Source organism: Equus asinus, chromosome 16 (assembly GCF_041296235.1).
Source record: "Equus asinus isolate D_3611 breed Donkey chromosome 16, EquAss-T2T_v2, whole genome shotgun sequence".
NCBI classification, from domain to species: Eukaryota; Metazoa; Chordata; class Mammalia; order Perissodactyla; family Equidae; genus Equus; species Equus asinus.
The window spans coordinates 47767214-47787743 of NC_091805.1; the positions used below are offsets into that span (position 1 = coordinate 47767214).

A 20530-nucleotide genomic window follows, 5' to 3' on the forward strand; every position below is an offset into this window, starting at 1 on the left:
GCTGACACTGGAACATTCCGGATGTGAAGTGCCCCTCTTCTTCATAGTCCCACAGCCTCTGCCCAGTTCAGGCCCTTGTCCCCTCTGACGTGGGCTCTTGCTGTTGCCTTGAACGCCCTCGACAGCCTCCCTGCTTTCACTCTCCACTCTTCCCATATGAAGTGTCACTCCCAGAACCATCATGCTGACCCACAGCCCTGGCCAGCCTCTCCCCACTACACACACTTGAATGATTTCCTGTGGCCAAGTGAGCAAACAGCTGCCATCCAGGGCCCTCCGTGATGTGGGCCGGACTCAACTTCCCTCTCACACGTACCCGATGCTTCGGCCGAACACATCATCCCTCACACACCACCCAGCTGCTCTTGTGTGTCCCCACACTCTTCGTGTCCTGTCTGAAACACACACAGCTCCCACACCTACCTATAGAAACTACCTCTTCAACAAGGCCTAGTGCAAATGCTACTTTTTCCTTGACACTTTCCAGGAGGCCCTCATTAAGGATCCATTTCTCATTTATCCATTTAGTCAACAAGTATTTATTGAGCACCAACTATGTGCTAGGTTCTGTTCCAGGCACTGAGGATTCAGTGATAAGACAGAGGAGTTCCCACTCACAGGGAGCTTGCTGTTGATGGGTGACAGAACATAAACAAGCAAACAAAAAGAAAACCATAGATTCCAATATGTCCAGCAGATGAGCTCCAGATTCACTGGCTTTGGTTACAGTCTACTTGTAACATGCCCATTTCTGATCAAATCCCACTTGCAGACCCTCTGAGGGAAGAATCTGAGTCTTGTTTATCTTTGTAACTTCCACCTGCTGACATCATCACCTCTGTGTCCCTCAGTGTGTGTTTGTGAAAGGAAGGAAAGAAAAAAGAAAGGAAAGGGAGAAAGGAGGAAGGGAGGAAGGAGACAAGGATTTGGAAAACATTTAACAAATACCCCTGGCCGGCTTTGGAGCACCTATTAACATCTTATTAAATTCAGAATTAAAATAAAAGGAAGTTCTTGTCTTGCATTTGTCAACTTCGCAGTCCCTAGAGAGGGCTTTCAGTGTGAGAGCCTCACTCCAGATGGGGGAGGTGACATAGGGAGGCAGGGAGGGGCACTGCCCAGACCCAGGATTTCATCCCTGCCCCACCACGTAACTGTTGGGAGGTTCTGAGTGTTCCTTAATCTCTCTCAGCTTTAATCTCCTTACCTGTAAAATGGAGATCATAAAACCTGCCTCACAGAAATGGAAAATCAAATGAGACAGTGTGTGCAAAATTGCTGCTTCAACTGAAATAAAGCACCCCGTAATCAGGAAATCGATTCAAGATTATCCTAGGTCCTGGTACTGGCTTCGTTTGGAGAATACTAAGGCAGAGTATCTGCCCCCAAAAGAAGAAACCTTCTGGATGTACGGGTATTTTAAAATATTATTTCTAAATCCACCATTTTGGATTCTTAGGGAAGAAAGAATCCTGACTCCCAGGATAACCTCGCGCTGCCTGAGAAGCGACGGGTTTCTCTCTTACTCTTTCTTAAAATATGTCCTCCTAGGGTTGCTCCTCTTCCAGCCATTAGGGCTTGTGGCTTCAAGCACAGGAGCCACACAGTTGGCTTCCCTCAAAAGCATGCCTGGATGCCTCATGCTCCCAGAAAAAATAAGAGGAAGTCATCTTTTTCCCTTTGCTAGGATTTCCTCCAGCCAGTATATGAAACGTGTCTTGCCCATACTCTCAGCTCACCAAACACAAATTGCTCAGACCCTGCAAACTTCTCCCTTAGCCCGCTGCTCCACTCCAACATAGGCTCAGGCTCAGTTTTACATCTTCTGTGCCTTCTAGAATCCAGCCCTCAGCCCTCGTGCCAGACTTATTCCCAGGAGGTTGGAGTGGTCGGGAATGACTCAGCCTCAGGATGCTTTAGCCAGAATCAAGCCTCTTGAAGCACAGTATCACTCCAACAAGAAGTGATTTCAACAGGGTACGGACTGTGCTGGTGACCACTGGGAAATAAACTTACTCCTTACTTGTCCAGAGTTTCCTGATGCGTTCCAGAGTTCTAGCAAACGTCCCTGCAGCATCTTGAGCTGTTATTCCATTTTAAAATTAAGTCCCCTAAAGATGGCTTTGGCCATTAAGATTTACTTCTCTGATAAAGAGGGGATATAACCATTTCTTTGGACACATACCCCTCTGGATATTTGATAAATATTAATTGAATTGAAAGAAGAGGAGAGATAGACAAATATACAACAGTCTTTCATCAGCACATTTCTTGGCAGTGTCTTCTGGCACATCACCCACTCCTCCTGACCATCTCTATCAATCAGGCCCCCGGCTTCCCAGTTTCTGCTCTGTCCTTCTCCGTTAAGACACACTCTTTTTGGAGGATAGGGATGAGGAGTAGAGAGTCTCTCTGATAAATATTTTAGTGAAGTTGGAGGGAATTAGAGAAAGTAGAATGGAACACTCTAGCAATCTTCATTCTTGCTCCTCCACTCCCTCTTCCCACTGCTTACTTGGAACATGGTAGAATACCTACCCTTATGGTAGAAAAGACAATCACAAAATGAAAAGAAACTGTCTGGAGAGCAGGCATTTAAAGAGAGGCAGAAGCCTTCTGTGTTGTAGGGGAACAGAACTCTCAGCTTCATGGAGATTAACTGCGGTGGCCAGGAGCTGTGCCCAGCTTCCCTGTGCTGTGTGTTCCCACCGGTGCTGAAGATCTCCAGTGAGGTTCCTGCATCCAGCGGCCTTGAGTAGAATTGTTCCTGAATTCACTTTGTATCCAGGGGACACACAGTTTCACGGCTGTCACCATCTGAGGGATATAAGCACAGAGCCGGGGAGAGTTTGCAGCAACCTCTGCTGAATGGACCTTCCACAGAGGGCCTGGACCTGTGGCTTGGCTCTGCTAACTAATACATGTGAGGACATTTCACTTCTCTAAGACTCAGTTTCCCCATCTGTCAAAATGAGACCAATAAAACATACCTTATATGGTTGCAGTTGAGAGAATTTTATGAAATGTATTTGAAATGGTAGTTACCATCATCATAGAGATGACACACACACACACCCCACACATAATTTTTTTAAACTTTATTTTAGAAATTAACATAGTAAAATTGGTTTGGGTGTGTGTGTGTGTGTGTGTAATTTCTATGACTTGTAATGCATATACAGATTTCTGTACCTATCACCACAGTGAGAAAATAGAAGAGTATCATTGCCCCAATTACTCGTTGAAGGACGTTTAGTCATGGCGTATTATTGTATTGCAGAATTCAATTTGCTAATATTTTGTTGAGGATTTTGCATCTCTGTTCATGAGGGATACTGATCTGAAGTTTTCTCTTTGTGCCCTGTCTTTGTCTGATTTTGGTATCAGGGTAATGTTGGCCTCATAAAACAAGCAGGGGAGTGCTTTTTCCTCTCCTATTTGTTACTATTTCTTCTTGCAGTGTTGGCCAGAATTTGCCAGTGAGACCATCTGGGCCTGGGGATTTCTTTTTCAGAGGGTTTTTAAACTATGAATTCAATGTCTTTAATCATTATAGGACTATTCAGATTATCTATTTCATCATGACTGAATTGGTAGTTTGTGGTTTCCGAGAAACTGGTCCATTTCATCTAAATTGTTAGAATTTTGTGTGTTGAGTTGTTCTTAGTAATTCCCTTATTATCTCTTTAATGCCTACAGGGTCTGTAGTGATGTCCCCTCTTTCATTCCTAATACTGGTAGTTTCTTCTCTCCTTTTTAATTAGATGTTTATCAATTTTACTGATCTTTTCAAAGAACCATCTTTTTGGTTTCATTGATTTTCTCTATTGTTTTCTGTTTTCAATTTCACTGATACCTGCTCTCATTTTGTTATTTCCTTCCTTCTGCTTGCTTTGGATTGATTTTACTCTTCCTGTTCTAGTTTCTCAAGGCACAGGCTGAGATGATTATTTTGACGCCTTTCTTCTTTTCTAATATAAGCATTTAATTCTATAAGTTTCACTCTAAGCACTGCTTTAGGTGCATCCTATAAATTTTGGTATGTTATGTTTTCATTTTCATTCAGTTTAAAATATTTTCTAATTTTCCTCCAGACTTCCTTTCTGACTAATGGATTATTTTTAAGTATTTTGTTTAATTTCCAAGTAATTTAGAGATTTTCCCACATACACTTTTATAACCGTTAAACCCAGAAAAACTGCAGAAACCTAAAGAAGCTATTATTTTAAAAACAAAATAATTTATTGAATACCTCCTCTGTGCAAAGCCTAGGCTAGGTGCTATTTTGGGTCCAAGGCTGCATGAGATTTAGTTCCAGCTTTCAAGGAACTGACTATCCAGGAAGGAAACGAAGACACTCGTGCAAACAAGGATTCACAGTGGTCAGTGACACATGCTTCTGCATGGTGCACAGCAGCACTGCAGTGGGGGGTCTCTTCCAGCGGAGGCGGTCAAGGTCAAGAGTGTGAGGTGGGCCTTGAGAATAGATTGGATTTCTATAATGAAGGTATTAGGGGAGGGCCATTGCTAGTTAGAGGAAATTTTGCCCGACAGTAATAGTATCTCCTGCCCTATAGACACCTCTCTTCCCAGTGTCCAGCTGAGCCTGCTGTCACTTGGGACACTTGGCCCGCTCAATGCACACACATCTGGGGAGTGAACTAATCAGACTCACTAGACTGAGGTTCTTCCAAAAGTTGAAGGCATCTCCAAAAGCCTTTAGAGAAATGGGTATTGTTCAGTGTTTTCTGGGCCAGCTGAGGTGACTGTGGGATGACAAAAATAAAGCTAATATCAAAAGAGCAGTCCTCTTCCCTCACATCCTGCAACCTCACAGATATAGTACGTCCTTCTGCTTTGTCAGAAATTGAGCTAAGAACCTGCAAGTCAAGGACTCAAGGCAATAAAATAACTCATTGGCAGACCCTGGAGCATGCTGCCATGTTGTGAACATGAGTTGACTTAGCTGTGGGATTTTGGCTTCTCTGGTCTACAGAAGCCAGGAAACGCTGGAGTCATTGGAGGCAAAGGAGAGTGGGATGGCAAGGGATGGGAGAGAAAATATTTGCTTGAGGCCTGAGGGCTCAGGCTCATTGCATGAAGGAACAGAGCAGGAAATGTGAGGTGAAAATAGCTCCCATCCTTTTGAGACACGAGAGAGATCAACCAACAAAGAATTCTGGGGAAAGTGAGAAATAACAGCCAAAAGTCCTCATAATCAAGTCTTTTTCATTTTTCCTGAAGTTTTCAGTCGTATTTCACTTCCTTTCCAATTTTTCTTCAAAAACTGATTTGCAGGATCTGCTTTTAGCACATAGGAAAAACAGACAAAAAGCAATGTTTCTGAAATTTAGGAATTTGCATTTTTCCATCAAGTTCTTTTGCATTTGCATATTTTGGTTTTTACTGAAGAAGGATTGCGCATATGTTGGCGATTTAACAAGAAGGTAAGGCTTGTTTTGTCTTCTGGAAAGATTAAAATAACTACATTTAATTTTATAGAAAATTGGTTTTTAAAAAATAAAATAGTTAATTTCTCATTGAATTTCCTTGGACAAGTTCCTTAAACTCTCTAAATCTCAGTTTCCTTATCTGTAAAACAGAGATAGTAATACCCACCTCATGGGGTTGCTGTGACATGGAGACGATAAGATAGCAATCTTAAGAGAGCCTTGCACAGCTGGGCCAACATAGAACCCTTGACATGGATGTTGACGGCATGAATGCATCAGTGACAGAACAAATCACCCCAATCCTTTATGAAAGCCTATCCTGGAACTTCCAAATAATGCTGTGAAATTGGAACCTTAGGATCTGGCCCCAAAATGAAAGGTCAACAAGACCTGTTTTCTTGTGCAAATGGCTTGTTTGTTCTAAAGAGGAATAATTTCAAGGCAGAAAGAATTTTTATGAAGAACCAGATTCTGAAGTATGTAAAAGCAAGACATCCTAGGGGATTTTAGATTTTTATGGTGCTTTATAGTTCGTAAAAGCTTTAGTACGCCTCATATCTTTTGGATTACCGAAATCATCCCCAGAAAAAACGCTGGGAAAGGATCAATCATTTTGGCTTTACAAATGGGGAAAGTAAGACTCTAAGAGAGTCAAGAACTCACCCATGGCTAATAAGGGCTAGAAGTTGTCTCAAACCCAGGCTTCTACATCCAGTTCTAATAAGGTCTCTATGGCCTGGAGGACCATGGTTGAAGTGTTCAAAAGGAGGACTGAACCCTTTGTACCTATTGGCACATTTTTCCAAAGTGCCTGTAGGCACTCAAGTAATGGTTTAGACCAATATTTGATTAGTTTTCATGATGAGAATATGAGAATTTTACCTGTTACATCGCAACGTGTGCCTAAACTCCAGTGAGTGGGGAAGAGGGAGTCAAGTGGGCTCTTCTCCAGGCTGCTCCGGGCTGTTGGATTGACCGCTAACCAAGTCTTTTCTTTCAGTGACTTCCCGAGGTCGTTTCATTGCTGCCAGAAAGCAGTGGGAGAGAAGCAGCAAATGGCCAGCACACACTCCTTGGTGAGTCGCTGTCGCGGTTCTGCAGGACCACCCTGAGCGTTAGCATCTGGGGCTCCTGGGCGCCAAGTGTTGCTGAACCCCACTCCCTGCCCCCCAACACCCAGCATTGTGACAACCAAAACACCTGCCCACTCCCACCCCCTTTTTTGAAATGCCTGCGTTGCCCCTCACATGAAAATCATTGAATTAGATTGACTAGTAATTTTTTTGTTGAGAAATACCTCCTCCAGTGACAGTGGAGCTGGCAAACCATGAACCGGGGACACAATCTGGCCCATGGCCTGTTTTTGTGTGATGCTCAAGCTAGGGATGGTTTTTGTACTTTCAAAGGGTTGGGAGGAGGAATGGAAGTGACAGTCTGCATGTGGTCCACAAAGTCTATATTTACTCTCTGGCCCTCTAGAGGTAAAGTTCACAGCTCAACAAGCGATGACCAAGAGCTGACCAGACTGCCAGGTTCTGGGGGTACTGTGAGGGATAAGACATCATTGTTGTCCAGAGAGAACAAGTCACGTTAGGAGAAATAAAGGCACCATAATAGCAAGGGCAATGTATGCAAAGATGGGGTCACACTGTCGCTATGCAAGCACAAAAGAGGGGCACCCAGCTCAGCCTTGGGGACTTAGAGAATGCAGAGAAGGGGAGCCTTCCAAGACGAGGGGGCAGGTAAGATGAAGCTGGAAAGAGAAGTAGGTGTTAGGCAGAAGGGTGCGGTGAAACTGCGGGGAGGGTGGTGAGGTAGGAAAAACAGCCTAGGCAGAGAGAGAGAGAGAGAGAGAGAGAGAGAGAGAAAGAGGTGCAAAGGTTTTAGTGGAATGCAAGGTGGAGAATGTCAAGGGCTGCAGCTGGAGAGGGGGCTGAGGCCTGTGCCAAAGACTTTGTGTCTCCCAGCTGGATGCTTGGACTTTACCCAGGCTCAAGCGCTGGCCCCAACACTAAGTAGCTGTGTGGCCTTAAGCAAAGTACTTAACCTTTCTGTGCCTCAACTTCCTCATCTGTAACATGTGGTTAAGAAGAGTACCTATCTCATAGGGTTGCTGAAAACATGAAATGAGGTAATACATACAAAGCATGCAGAATTGTGCCGGCCCATAATTAGCACTCAGCAAGTGCTGCCGACTGTGGTTGCTGTCGGGGTCATTGCTCTTGTTACACTATCAGTTATGGGAAGGCTTTGAAAAGCTGTGAGCACTTGCTATGGGCCTGTCTCTACACTGAGCACTAGGAATAGAGTGGTCTTGTCTTATGACATCCGTTTGAGACCTGGACCTTGTAGAAATCCAGGCAAAAATTGTTTTGACTCTGGGGTTCCCTGGTGCCTGTTGCCAGAGTGTTCAGGAAATAATAGTGGTCTGGCCATCCTTCACTGAAGGTGATTAGGAGTCAGCTTCCAGCACAAATGATTGCGTCTGAGAGCCAGGAAGGTAGGAGGTCCAGAATGAGGGCATTAAGAACTCCTCAGGTCAGGAGCCACATGCTCCCCTCTTTCTCCTAAAAGAAAAGTATCAAATACGGCTCTACTAGCAGAGAGAATGATCTAGGCTTCACCCTACCAGACTCATACTTGATCCTGCACAGCTTTCCTTTGCCTCAGTGGCCCAATCTAGTCATCAACTCTCTGGAATTTCTTTGGACTCATACAGTCCTTCAGTGGGTCTCTGCTTCTTCACACAGAAGAGAAAGCATCTCTCCCGACACGTGCAGTCCAGTCCGGCAGAGGCAGCCTGGAAATGGAGTCCACACCACAGCGAGGGCTTGCAAGGGACCCAAGAGTCACTCCCTGCCCTCCCTTGGGGCGTCTCCCTCTAGCCCATCTGCCACAGCTCATGGGACCTTCCCAGACACAGACACAGCCTGCAGAGGAGGCCGGGGAGTGAGAGCCAATAGGCAGCAGGCAGGCCTGCAGCACACTCCCCATTTCTGCTGTCGACTGTGCAGGTAGCAGAGAGGGGTCCCCTCCATCTACAGAGCCCCTCCAAGGCTTCAGAGCTGGGGGGACCTCCGAGGTTGGTAGCCTGTCTGTGCAGCCGACCACGAGACAACGGCCCTGCTGCGGGAGCACTCAGGATGCAGAGCTTCCGCTGAGTGCGGTGGAGCTCTCGGTGGGTGAGGCCCTGGGCCCAGGCATTGTGTCCGCACTGCAGGAGTAGCCCCATGCTGGCAGCTGGCACCCCGGGCACTCGGCGCAGGGCCTGGGCAAGCTGCGCTCTGATCTGCAGTCTCTCGGTGCTCTGGGCTCCTTTGGGGAGGACATTATCTTCGATGTTATTGTGTAATAATAGGACCATGTTCCTGTGTCCTGCGGCTTTCTGGCTGAGCACACCATGCTCCATGAGGAAATACGGTTACAGGAATTATGCTCTTATTTATTTTCCCTCCAGAATATCAGAGTTGACAGCACAGAGACACAGGTCTGTGGTCATTTCAAGCTCATTTATCTCTCCCTGCCCCACCCTCCTCTCCTCAGCAGCCACCCTGTCACCTGCCACAGGGCCTCAGGCCCTATCCCCTGTCTACCCATCTCCTTAGAGTGCTCAGGCCATACAGGCTGCTTAAGCGCTTTGTTCAAATGTACCCATTTAATTCTGACGATAGCCCTATGGGGTAAGTATTATTATTGTTCTCATTTCACACTTGAGGAAACTCAGGCCTAGAGAGGTTATGTGACTTGCCCAGGGTCACACAGCTAGTGAGTGGCAGAGCATAGATTCAAACCCAGGCTGTCGGGCTCCATAATTTGTGCTTTTAATTCTGTGCTATTCAGCCTCCAGTTCTGATGCTTTTTTCTGTGCGGATCTACATAGAGAACAAACTGTGGGCACCAGCACTCGGCATCCAGGTCAGTGGACACCGTGGAGCTGAGGAGCACTGTTGATCGGCACTGCCCACGTAAGAAGAGGAACCCCGTGGAAGCTTTAGGCCATTCAAAGTGGACAAAACTGTCCTTTCTCTCTGGGATGTTCCCAGAGCTTCTCGGGTAGCCCCACAGTTTGAGTGTCTGAAATCCCTGCGGGAAGCCCAGCACCTCCAGAGCAATTCCTGGGATTCTCAGAGCTTCCTAGAACCAGCCTTGCTTTGAGCGGCTGAGCTATGGCCAACTGGGCGCCAGACACCCAGGCTCTGGGGACAGCTGTCTGGGCATGGCCAGCAGTGGGCATGGGGACCCTCCCCAGGAATGCCCTGTTGATACATCTTGGAGTCTGTTATGGTGCTTCTCTGGGTGTAGGCCTGTCTGTGGGTGGAAACGGACAAGCGTGTATCTCATGACAGTGTGCTTCACTGGGTTGTCACATTTTTGTGTTTATTTTGCCCACTAGAGTGTGTATGTATGTGTGTGTGTGTGTGTGTGTGTCAGGGCTTAGGTCTAAAGAAGGGTATGTCCCAATAGGAACATAAAATGTGTCAAAGTTTGTGTGGGTGAAAGAGGGATTGGCTGGAGCGACATAGCTGTGTGTCCATGTGTGTGTGCGAGGGCACACTCCCCCAGTGGTTCTTGACAGCTGTGGCTTATCGCCACCTTGGCATTCCTCCTTTGCTGCTCCAAGGCCCCCAGCAATATGCCAAGGTGCCCGGGCCCTGCCTTGCAGAGCGGGGCCATTTTAGTTCTTTGTTGTTGGCTTGATTTCGTTCCTGATGGGAACAGCCCCTCCCATCCCCTTCTGACCTGAGCCTCGCCCCCAACCCCAGGTGGGCACATCTTATAGTGACGGACCTCCTGTTTCTAGTCATTCTGCCTCTGATTGGTTCCAAGTGGGGAACAGCATGACTCTCTGAGATGCCTCCAGGCTCCTCTCTAGGTCTTTGGGAATTTTACTCATAGCCTCCACAGTGCCCCGCAAAGCTGGGAAAACAGGGGGCTGTGGGGGCCATTAGAACCTGTGACTGTCTGGAGTCTGATGGAGAGGCAGATACTAAGGGGCTGGTGGGCAGGAGAAACGGTTCAAGAGGCAGATGTGGGAGATGGTTCTGCAGTCTGGCAGGGAGAGGCAGCACTTGGCACCAGTTCCACGAGGCCGGATGCAGAGTCACTCCTGCCGCAGTTCTCCTCCACTGCTCCCTCCTCCTCAACACCTCGTTCCTTCCCCCCTCAGGGCCTGTGGCCCTCTGGCCAGGGTGTGATGCCCTCAATACTGCCCCTCGGTCAGGAGGGCTGAGGCAAGGTGCCTCCCGGGGGGGACTCTCCTATGATGAGGAAAACAATCAGAAGGCTCTATAACCTTGGACAAATTGCTTAAACTCTCTGTGCCTCAGTTTTTTAGTCTGACAAATGGGGATAGTAATAGGGTCATGGTGAGAATTGTGAGTTCCTACATGTAAAGCACTTAGAATACTATTGGCATGTTCACTCAATGTACACTCAGTAATTGTTGTTATGAGACTATCTATCCCAGAAGCCAAGCTGGCCTTTTCCCAGGGTCCGGTGGAGAGTGGGTGCAGTGGGAGTGGGTAAGGAGACTTGTCTTTCGTGATGTCTAGGCTTGGCAGAAGGGAGGGGTGACGTCCTTCACCCCTGGAAAGGATTCCCACCGTCCTGCATTGGGTGCATCCAGGATGCGTGTTGGACCCAGGCTGGGGCTGCCTCCCTGTCCAGGCAGGGGAGGGCTGCAAGCATAGCAAACCCTGCCCTTCCAGGACAGAAGCTGCCTCTGCCTGCTCTGCTCTCAGCTCTGAAGTCTTTTCTTAAAGGTCAGCAAAGCACAGAGACCCTCTGGAATCTGTCTCTGGTGATAGGCCAGCAGACAGAGGCTCTAAAAATAAACCTTAATAAGATTTTAAGTAAACGCTTTCCACAAGAAGTCAGATGGTGATTCTTTTTTCTTTCCTAGAGCAACATGACCTATAGAGAAGCCCATTCCTGCAGAGGAGGAAAGGTCAGAGGCTTCCACAGTGCGGGACTGAATTTGGAGAAGGCTCCCTCTGCTCTGGGGCCGGCTTTGACAGGACCTGCAGTCTTAGCGTGAGAGGTCCCATCCCAGGGGCGTGCCTGGCACTCCTGCCCCAGTCAGCTGGGCCCAGTGAACAACCTGAGCCGGGTTGCAGTGTTTCTGTACCCAGAGGAGTGGGCAGAGGTGAAGGTGTCTTTGCTTCCATTTTGCTTTCTCCCCAGCATGTGGTTCTCAGAGGTAGTGTCTGACTAGCTCACTGGGGCTGGGGGCCCACCTGGACTGGGCCCACAAGGCAGTGCGGCCTGTGGAATGCCCAGGAGGAGGGCCCAGCTCTGCCTCCCAGCAGCACGCAGCCTGGGACACGCCAGCCAGGCCACCTGCTGAGATGTCCTTCCTGCCCCTTCTCACTGCAAAGTGAGAAAAGCTCAGCGGGGTGCTGGGCTTGCTGTTGGTGGCACCAGCCTTCTCCTGGGGCGGTCCAGACCGGTGGGGGCGGGGGAGGCTTCATCGAGTGGGGAGAGGAGAAGAAAGAGGGCGGGGAAAGGGGGGGAAGAGAAAGCCAGGGAGGAGGGAAAGAGACAGGAAGGGAGGGAGGAGCCAGGGAAGGGCAGGGAGAGGGCGACAAAGACTGCGCCCGCGGCTGGCGCTGGCGGTCCCCCGCCACAGCGGCCGGTGGGGCCCCTGTCCCCCGCTTGGGCACCTGGAGAGGGGGCGCAGGAGCAGCGGGCGGGGCTGGGGTGGGAGGAGAAGGCGGGAGCAGAGGAGAAAACCGAGGGGCCAGAGGACGTCGCCAGGGATCGCGAAGGAGTCCGGCCCAGTTTTAATAACGCCCCCAGAGGAGAGGAGAGGGGACACCCCGGGGCCCTGCCGCCCGCCCGCCGGGTCCCAGCCCTGCCCGCCCGCTGAACTGCCTCCCACCTACTGGTATTTAATCCTAGCTGTGAATTGAACGGTGGAATGTTTTCACCGTTTCCTTCCTGCAGCTTCTGGGAGCTGGGGTTGAGGCCGACTGTCTCCGATGGAATGAAATATTATCGTCGTGCTCTCGACTGTGTCTCTGGTTTGGGATTTGAGGATGGAGAAGATGCATTCTCTCATAATTAATGTTGGTGGCTGTCACTGTGGTCACAGCTGGCTTCAGGCAATTGAGGCGAGGGAAAGGAAACAGTAACCACAGCCTCGATGGGCCACAGAGAGAGCCTTACTTAACCTACTTGCCCGTGGGCCAGCGCAGGCGCTGCGCGGCCTCTCCCCTGCACCCCGGTGCCTCCTGCCTCAGGAGCACCAGCCATCCACTGAACACTTTGTGTGTGTTGCCTCACTTAATCCGCAGTCGCCCCAGGCAGTAGCTAGTATTAGCCCCATTTTACAGATCAGAAAACTACAGTTCAAAGAGGTTAAGTAACGTGCTTACAATCACGCTTCCAGCTGCTGGAAGAGTTCACATTTGAACTCTAATCTCTCCAACTGGGCAATGTGTTCCTCTACACCAGGCAGCCCCTTCTGATCCTTTTCTTTGGAATCCCAACATTCCCACCTTCCTCCTCACCGTCTCTCCCCTTATCCCATTCCCAGCCCTGCCTCTGCGCCATTTGCCCTCTCTCCCTCGCTTCTCCATTACAATGCGTTCTATGAGAAGGACCCGCCTGGGACTGGTCCACACTGAGGTTTCAGTGACTGATAACAGCCTGAACTGGTCCCCTTCACCCTCCCCAAGGTTTACCTTTTAAGTAGAATCGAAGCCTCATCTTTTTTTTTTTTTTTTTAAGATTTTATTTTTTCCTTTTTCTCCCCAAAGCCCCTCCGGTACATAGTTGTATATTCTTCGTTGTGGGTCCTTCTAGTTGTGGTATGTGGGACGCTGCCTCAGCGTGGTTTGATGAGCTGTGCCATGTCCGCGCCCAGGATTCGAACCAACGAAACACTGGGCCGCCTGCAGCGGAGTGCGCGAACTTAACCACTCGACCACGGGGCCAGCCCCTCGAAGCCTCATCTTAAAGGACCAGTTCTTGAGGGAGTTGAATTCAGTGATGACTAGGATGTGAGGCGGTACTGTGGGCAGGGCAGGCCCTGCAGGTGCTCCCTTAGCACAGACACAGGGCCCCATCCATCTGTGGGCTCAGCTTTAGGAGATGTGTCTGGGGAAGAGGAGTTACCGAACCTTAGCTGAGGACCTACTGTGTGCCTGGCACATGCTGCCCCAGACTTCCCAGATGTTACCCTTTATTCCTTACAACTCCCCCCGGGAGGAGGGGGGCGGTTGCCATGCTTCCTGCCTCACAAAGAGGAAACCAGGGTCTTCTCAGAGAGGAAATAACTTGCCCAAGGAAATGCTGCTAGTAAGTGCCTGAGTTGGAATTCAAACCTAGTCATTCAATGGTTCATTCATTAAGTGTTTTTATTCATTAGCTGCTGGTTTTGCTGTGGGCAGGGATATGGAGATGAGATAGAAGCCGGCTTCTCCCCTCATGGCTGATGCTCCCAAGGGGGCCATAGACGTGAACAGATCACCAGAGGAAGGTGGTGATTGACCGTCGCTGTGTGGGTGCCGTGGGTGGGCCACAGACACCACGGGCAGGGGGTGAGGAAGCAGGAGGGAGTCAGGAAGAAAAGAAAACCTTCTTGAAAGAGATCTATGGAGCCAGGCTCTTTTCGCCTCCTCCCCCACACTGCCTCAAGAAGCGCTGTGACATGGGGGATGTAACTGTCCCCTGACTCCCTCGCTCTGGGCCACCTGACTTCGCTGTGGCTTTCTGAGGATTATTAGATCAGTACGAAGTGCCTTGTATTTCTTGATATATTTGGGCAGCCTAAATGTTCAGGAATCATCATTTTTCTTTGCGTTCCCAGTTCAACAGAGGATACTTTTAAAATATACTTGACTTAAAGAATAAGGGTAAAAAAACAAATGTAGAAACCTGAGGTAAAAATGGAAAATAGATGAAACCCAAAGTATTTTCAAGGTGTCTTTCTCTGTGTTTCTATTTTGCAGGTTTTAAAAGCAGAATCAAAGTGTAAAACAGAGAGAAATTTCTCTGATGCGGCATTTACATAAGAAACACATTCAGAAAAAGAGACTGTGATTCTGAAAGTGTCCTGATTATACTGCACGGAAAATCTCCCTGGGATTGGAGGAGGTTTAAATTCGTTGGGAGAGGAGGAAATAAAATCCCCTTTTCAATTTGGAAATCTCTTCCACACTGAAAATTCACCGGAGGAAATGGTCACACTGCGTTCGGGAGCAGACCACGTCCTGTCTGTTGGAGGGCTCCACCTTCTCAAGCCTTCATTACAATCCCCCAGCTCCTCTTGCATCCGTTTAACAAGTCTCACGTTGCGCTTGGTGCTACTGCATAGGCCTTGAGCACAACTCTCAAGGAGGCCCTTGTTTTTGGTGGTTGTGCATTATGCTCTAGAAATGTATCCACAGGCCATTTAATTGACTCGAGAAATCAAAGTCAGTAGGAATAGCACAAAATGTCATGTACTTCCACAAGCCCATATTATCTCTGTGTGTATCTGTATACATTTTCTCCATCTATTCCAATATTTGCAGGTTAAACTGCATAGAATGTCACATACAAGGATAGTGCTATTTACACAGTTTTCTGTTATCTATTGCTGCCTAGGGAACTACCCTAAACTTGGTGACTTAATCAGCACCATTTTATTATGTATTGTGATTCTGTAGATCAGGAAAGAGGGCAGGGCTCAGCCAGGTGGTTCTCCTGCTCCAGGTGGCCTCCACTGGGATCACTCAGTGGTATTCAGCTAGTGGTGGAGCTGATCTGGAGGGTCCAAAACAATTTTACTAACATACCTGACACCTCGGCAGGGGTGGCTGTGAGGCTGGACTCCATGGGCCCCTCTCTCTCCATGCAGACTCAAGGCCTCCTCATGTAGTCTCTCCAGCAAAGTGGCCAGACTTCTTACATGAGAGTTCAGGCCCCTAACAGCAAGTGTTCCAGGACACATAAAGCCAGACTCTATTAGAAGCCTTTCTTTGGAGTCCCCCGGTGTTTGCAATTTCTTCCTCACCTTCTATCCCCCTACCTCACCCCAATCCTTCCTCAGATGCCCATTTACTGTGCCCAGAACTGACACAGTGTCACTTCTGCTGCAGTCTCTTATTGGTCAAAGCAAGTCACAGTGCAGCCCAGAATCATGAGGAGGGGAAATACCCCACCTCTCTCTGGGAAGAGGATCAAAGAATTTGTGTTCATCTCGAACCCAGTGGCCAACTACACCCATCATCAGTAAGGCTTATGTTTAGACTTATTTTTTCAGGGGTAAGAATAGACTACACTGAATCATAGAATCTGAGATTTGGAAGGGACCTTAAAGATCATCTAGTTCAACATCCTAATTTTACAGAGAAGTGAGACTGAGAAAGATCTGACGACCTGGGTCACACAGCCACTAATTGCAAGCCTCAAACCCACATGTCCTGACCCCAGATTCAAGAAGATATTGTCAACCCACAAAAACAGAAACCAGTTTAAGAGGCAAAGCGTTTTTTTGGGATCAACGAATTGCAATTTGGGGAGCACAGATTCACGTACAAACCCAAATAGTGTCCTGATTATAGGAGAAGAGCTTAGGGTTTTTATGGCAAAGGGGGAGGATGAAGTGAGCTGTATTAAAGAAGAGTGTGTTGGTGTTGGGTAAGGTGAGGCTGGATTTCGACTTCTTAGATTGACCTGAGGTCGATCTTCAGGCAAACGCTAGACTTGTACTTCACTGATTGGTTAGCAATGCAGTCATCAGAAAAGTCTAGTTTCATCAGTCCTTACAGACAGGATATTCTTGTCCTTACTGACTTCTTGGAATGTTGGCATTTTGGTCCAGTTTGGAAGATAGGGAAAACAAGATGTGCAAGGCAATGCCTCCAAAGTGGCTGCTCTGGCTCTATTTTAATGTGGCTCCACTCACGTCATCTTCCACAATATTTAGTGAATGCCTCCCGGGTTCACAGTGCAGCACTTACACTGAAGAAAGAGATACAAAGTTGAGTGTTAGACAGTTCTTGGTGTCCAAGAGTTTATAATTCAGTGGAGGGGAAGAGTCAAGAAATGTAGGTGATACAGGAAAATACGAATTGCAAATAACATGCCATGAAATTCTATGGAAGGATAAATCTCATCTGGCAAGGGAGTGTAGGAAGGGATTTCTGAAGACTTGGGTTTAGGGTGGGTGAAACTTCTGGCTGGTGACAGTACAGCAGGAGGGTGTTCCAGCCAGAGCACCTTGTGAGCAAAAGGAGAGAGAATAGCCAGGGATGCAGGTGAGTGTCAGGGTGAGGAGAGAGGACCTAGTTCTGCATTGTCCACACTCTGACCCAGTCGCCCTGCAGACCTGGGGTGCACATCATTCAGATAGTTGTCCAGCCCAGCAGCCAGCCTGTAGTGGTCACTGAGATGCTTTTCAGCAGACTCTCCTACGTGAGCAGGATTGGCTTTCTGTTCTAGCCCAGCTGTTCTCAATGCTGACTGCACATTAGAATCTCCATGGCTCCCTTTAAAATATCCCCATGCCTGGGTTCTACCCCAGAATGACCAAGTTAGCTTCCCTGGGACGGGACCCTGCTCTTGAATTTTTTAACTTCCCAGGTGATTTTAATGTGCTGGAGCAGTGGTCCTCAAGCGCTGGTGGGCATCAGAATCACATGGAGGGCTTATCAAAACGCAGATACTGGGCCCCACCCCCTGAGTTCCTGGTTTAGAAATCCTCAGGATTGGGGCCCATGAATTAACATCTCTGACAAGTTCCCAGGTGATGCCCATGCTGCTAGTCCCTGGACCACACTTTGAGAAGCACTGCTCCAGACAATTGGCCCAACCAGTTACACACTGAATCCACCTCCTTGAAAATTCTATGATTGAAAAGAGAGCTGAGGTTGCAGACTGTGTAGTGCCAAGCCCTGCTTCTCAAAGTGTGGTCCCTGGACCAGTAGCATGGGCATCCCCTGGGAGCTTGTTAGAAATGTAGAATCTCAGGCCTCACCCAGACCCAAGGAATCAGAATCTGCCCAGGTGATTTGAAGGCACCGTACAGTTTGACAAGCTCTGCTCTTGAGCTAAGTTCTGAGCATCAATTCTTCCTGGACACCTGAATCTTGATAGTACTCCAGATGAGTAGAGGTGCCCAGGCACAGCAGCTGTGATGCCTTACCAGAGACGGGGCACTAACTGAGACAGTAACACAGGCACTCACCTGAAATTTTTAATACATAAACTATGAATTAGGATAATAGCAACTGGATAACAAAATGCAACAGGTCTTTTTTTAGCCTTTTGCATTTTATGAAGCACTTTCACCTATGACTAGTTCTACATCTATTAAAAAGTATTGAAATACCCAACTCAAACACAAGAGAAACAAACTCTAATCATTTAGGTATCAGGAGTACCTATACTTTAGATTTCTTCCCTTCACTTCTATCAATGGGTGGCCCCAGGCCATTTTCACAGCCTTTGGCCCAGTTCCATACAGGATGAAGCTGCCATTTTGAATTCAGGTGTTGATTACCTTCTTCACACTGTTCTGCCACCAGGCTCAAGACAAATGCCCCCAACTGGCTCTTAGTTTCTTGTGGAAGGGTTTTTATTGCTCTTTACAATGTGGACAGTTAATGATCCGTTCAGCAAAGATTTTACCCAGTGGGTTTAGAATTTGACTTATTTTCAGGTGACTTGCTCTAAACCAGCTGCACCTATGCATTACCATTGGCAAGATAATGAAAGTCTTCCTAACCCCTTCCAGTGTCCCAGACCCCTGGCCTTAGCTGCTTATCCAATTAGTTCAATTTATTCTCAGTGGAGGGGTGAAGTGGGGAGTGGGGGTGGGGAGGGGTGGGAGGCGGTGGGGGCAGGCTGCCGCCCTGCCTCAGCCTCATTTCCAGGTGGATCCCTCTGTCTCCTTTTGCCAATCTCATGTTCTATTGGATTCTTCCAAAACCTGAAGTGCAGTCATCCAAAGAAAAAATCACCTGGGGAGGTCACTTCAGGTCTCTTCATTCTGCAGGCATGCATTCAATGCCACACTGGCAAGGATCCAAGTAAGACAATTCCTATGGAAATTCTTGCCATTTTCACAGGATGCTATATTCTTCTATTTTTAACAAAAGAACACCGTTGTCTGGGGATGAGAAAAAGTTTTGGCTCACACGAAAGAAGAAAGTCGCATCAAGGCCAATAAGAGGGAAGTCTCCTGATAGAACAATCAGCTGACTTGTCAAGGACTGGTGGTTATGCTGTAGACGCAGACACAAGCATCAAAATGATTGTAGGCTGGCTGATCAGGGTGTTTTAACTGAGTGTATTATCTTGCGGTGGGAAAGGAGAGGGTGAACCTTGCCGGGTAGCTTTCTTTGTGGGTGCATGCCTATGTGGCCGGCTTTGAGAAATACAATGTATAAACATGAGTGGTTGTGAACTTTTCAATCAGGGAGGGATTGTCTCCATTGCAAAAGGAATTTGCCGCAAGTTTCTTTAAATACTAAGCACCTGGGACTTGCAGAATCCGAGAGGAGATGGAGCTCCTTTGAGGGCAGCTGACTGGCCCGGTCTCAGGATAGCAGAACCTGCAGAGGAAGAACTTAGTCCAGAGTCTGGCCTTGCAGATCCAGAAGCTCAGTCTGGAAATACAGGGTTGGCAGGGCTCTGTGGGACCAACTACCACTAATCTAACTCATGAGAGTCCAAAGGATAACTTATGTCAACGAATAAGAGGCATAAACTGCAGGAGAAACAAAAAGTTTATTTGGGGTTTCAAGAATCGCCCTTCGGGAGACACAGGTTTGAGTAGAAACTCAAATGTGTTTCCAGGAGAACAAAAGAGGCAAGGATTTAGAAAGGCAAGAGGAGATAAATTACAGAGGTTGTTTTGTGACATTTGTGATTGGTGCTGGCAACAATTGTTACTTCTTGGCCGTAGGTAATTGGTTGCTAAGGCCAGCTCTAAGGCAAAAAGTTCTTATCGATGGGAGTAAGCCTATTTCTTGAAAGAAGGGTAAGATGACAGCAGTGAAGAACAGTCCAAAAGTTTACATTCCATCTGGGTAGAGGCGTGCATAAGCCGCACTGCCTTACTGGCCTCGCAGCTGCATCCTAGAAGCCTTGACACGTCGTGTTACTCCATTTTGTTGTCATCGTCCACACTTAGTTGCCAATTTTTTGGTTACCATGGGAACTCCCCTTTCCATTAATTAAATCAACAGACTTTATTGAGTGCATACTCTGGGCTCAAATTCCCTGCCCTCATGCTGTATACATTCTGGGGGGGGGGGACAGGGATGGGACACATATAAGTAAATATATATATATTATGTGCCAGGTGGTAATATGTGCTACAAGAAAATTCAGGTAGTTAGAAAGAAGAGAAAGTGTTGGGGTGGAAGTGAGGATAGAGGTTTGTTCCTATTTCATTTAGGAATGTCAGGGAAAGCCTTTCTGATCAGGAGACATCTGAGCAGAAAGCTGAAGGAGCTGGGCCCAGAGATTTCTGCAGGTGGGGTACCCCTAGCAGAGTCACAGCAAGTGTAAAGGCGAGCATGCGCTTGATGTATTCGGGGAGCTACAAGGGGCCAGCGTAGCTGCAAAGAAGTCAGAGAGAGAGCGAGCACGCACAGACACACACACACACACACACACACATGCACGCGCAGACAGTGAGGTCAGAGAAGAATCCAGGGCCAGATCCCCTGCAGGCTTTTGCTCAGAGGGAGATTTTGAGTTGAAGAGTGACAATCTGATTTACGTTTTAATGGCATCACTCTGGCTGGCTGTGTGGGAAATAGATGATGGGGGGGCGGGGGAGGGAGGTGGAGGCAAGGGAAGGAGCAGGGAGACCGGTTCAGAAGCTTTCGTAATAGTGGAGGCAGGAAATGGGAGTGACTTGGACCTGCCAGTGGCAATATTAGCTGTGAGAAGGGGTCAGACTGTTACATTTTGAAGATAGACTCAATGGTATTCGTTGATGGTTTGGATGTGGTGTGTGAGAGAAAAGAGTGGAGTCAAGGATGACTCCAAGTTTTTGGGCTGAGGAACTGGAAGAATGAAGTCTTCTTTTGCTGTGAATAGGAAGAAAAACTTGGTACACGTGGGTGGTGTGTTGC

At 47.9% G+C, this 20530-nt stretch overlaps 1 protein-coding gene across 12 annotated transcripts in view; it reads left to right on the forward strand.

Moving 5' to 3' along the window:
• Positions 1-14932, forward strand: part of MAB21L3 (mab-21 like 3) — a 48130-nt gene extending 33198 nt beyond the window's left edge. Inside the window, exons 7-10 of one of the 12 annotated variants that reach the window (XR_011494919.1) lie at positions 6454-6529; positions 8204-11215; positions 11356-11598; positions 14408-14932. The gene's annotated coding sequence lies outside the window, so the exon portion shown is untranslated. Of the gene's footprint in view, positions 1-6453; positions 6530-8203; positions 11599-14407 lie in introns of all 12 variants that reach the window. The other 11 variants (XR_011494920.1, XR_011494921.1, XR_011494925.1 and 8 more) reach the window with 11 other exon arrangements.
• The last annotated feature ends 5598 nt before the right edge of the window (positions 14933-20530 follow it).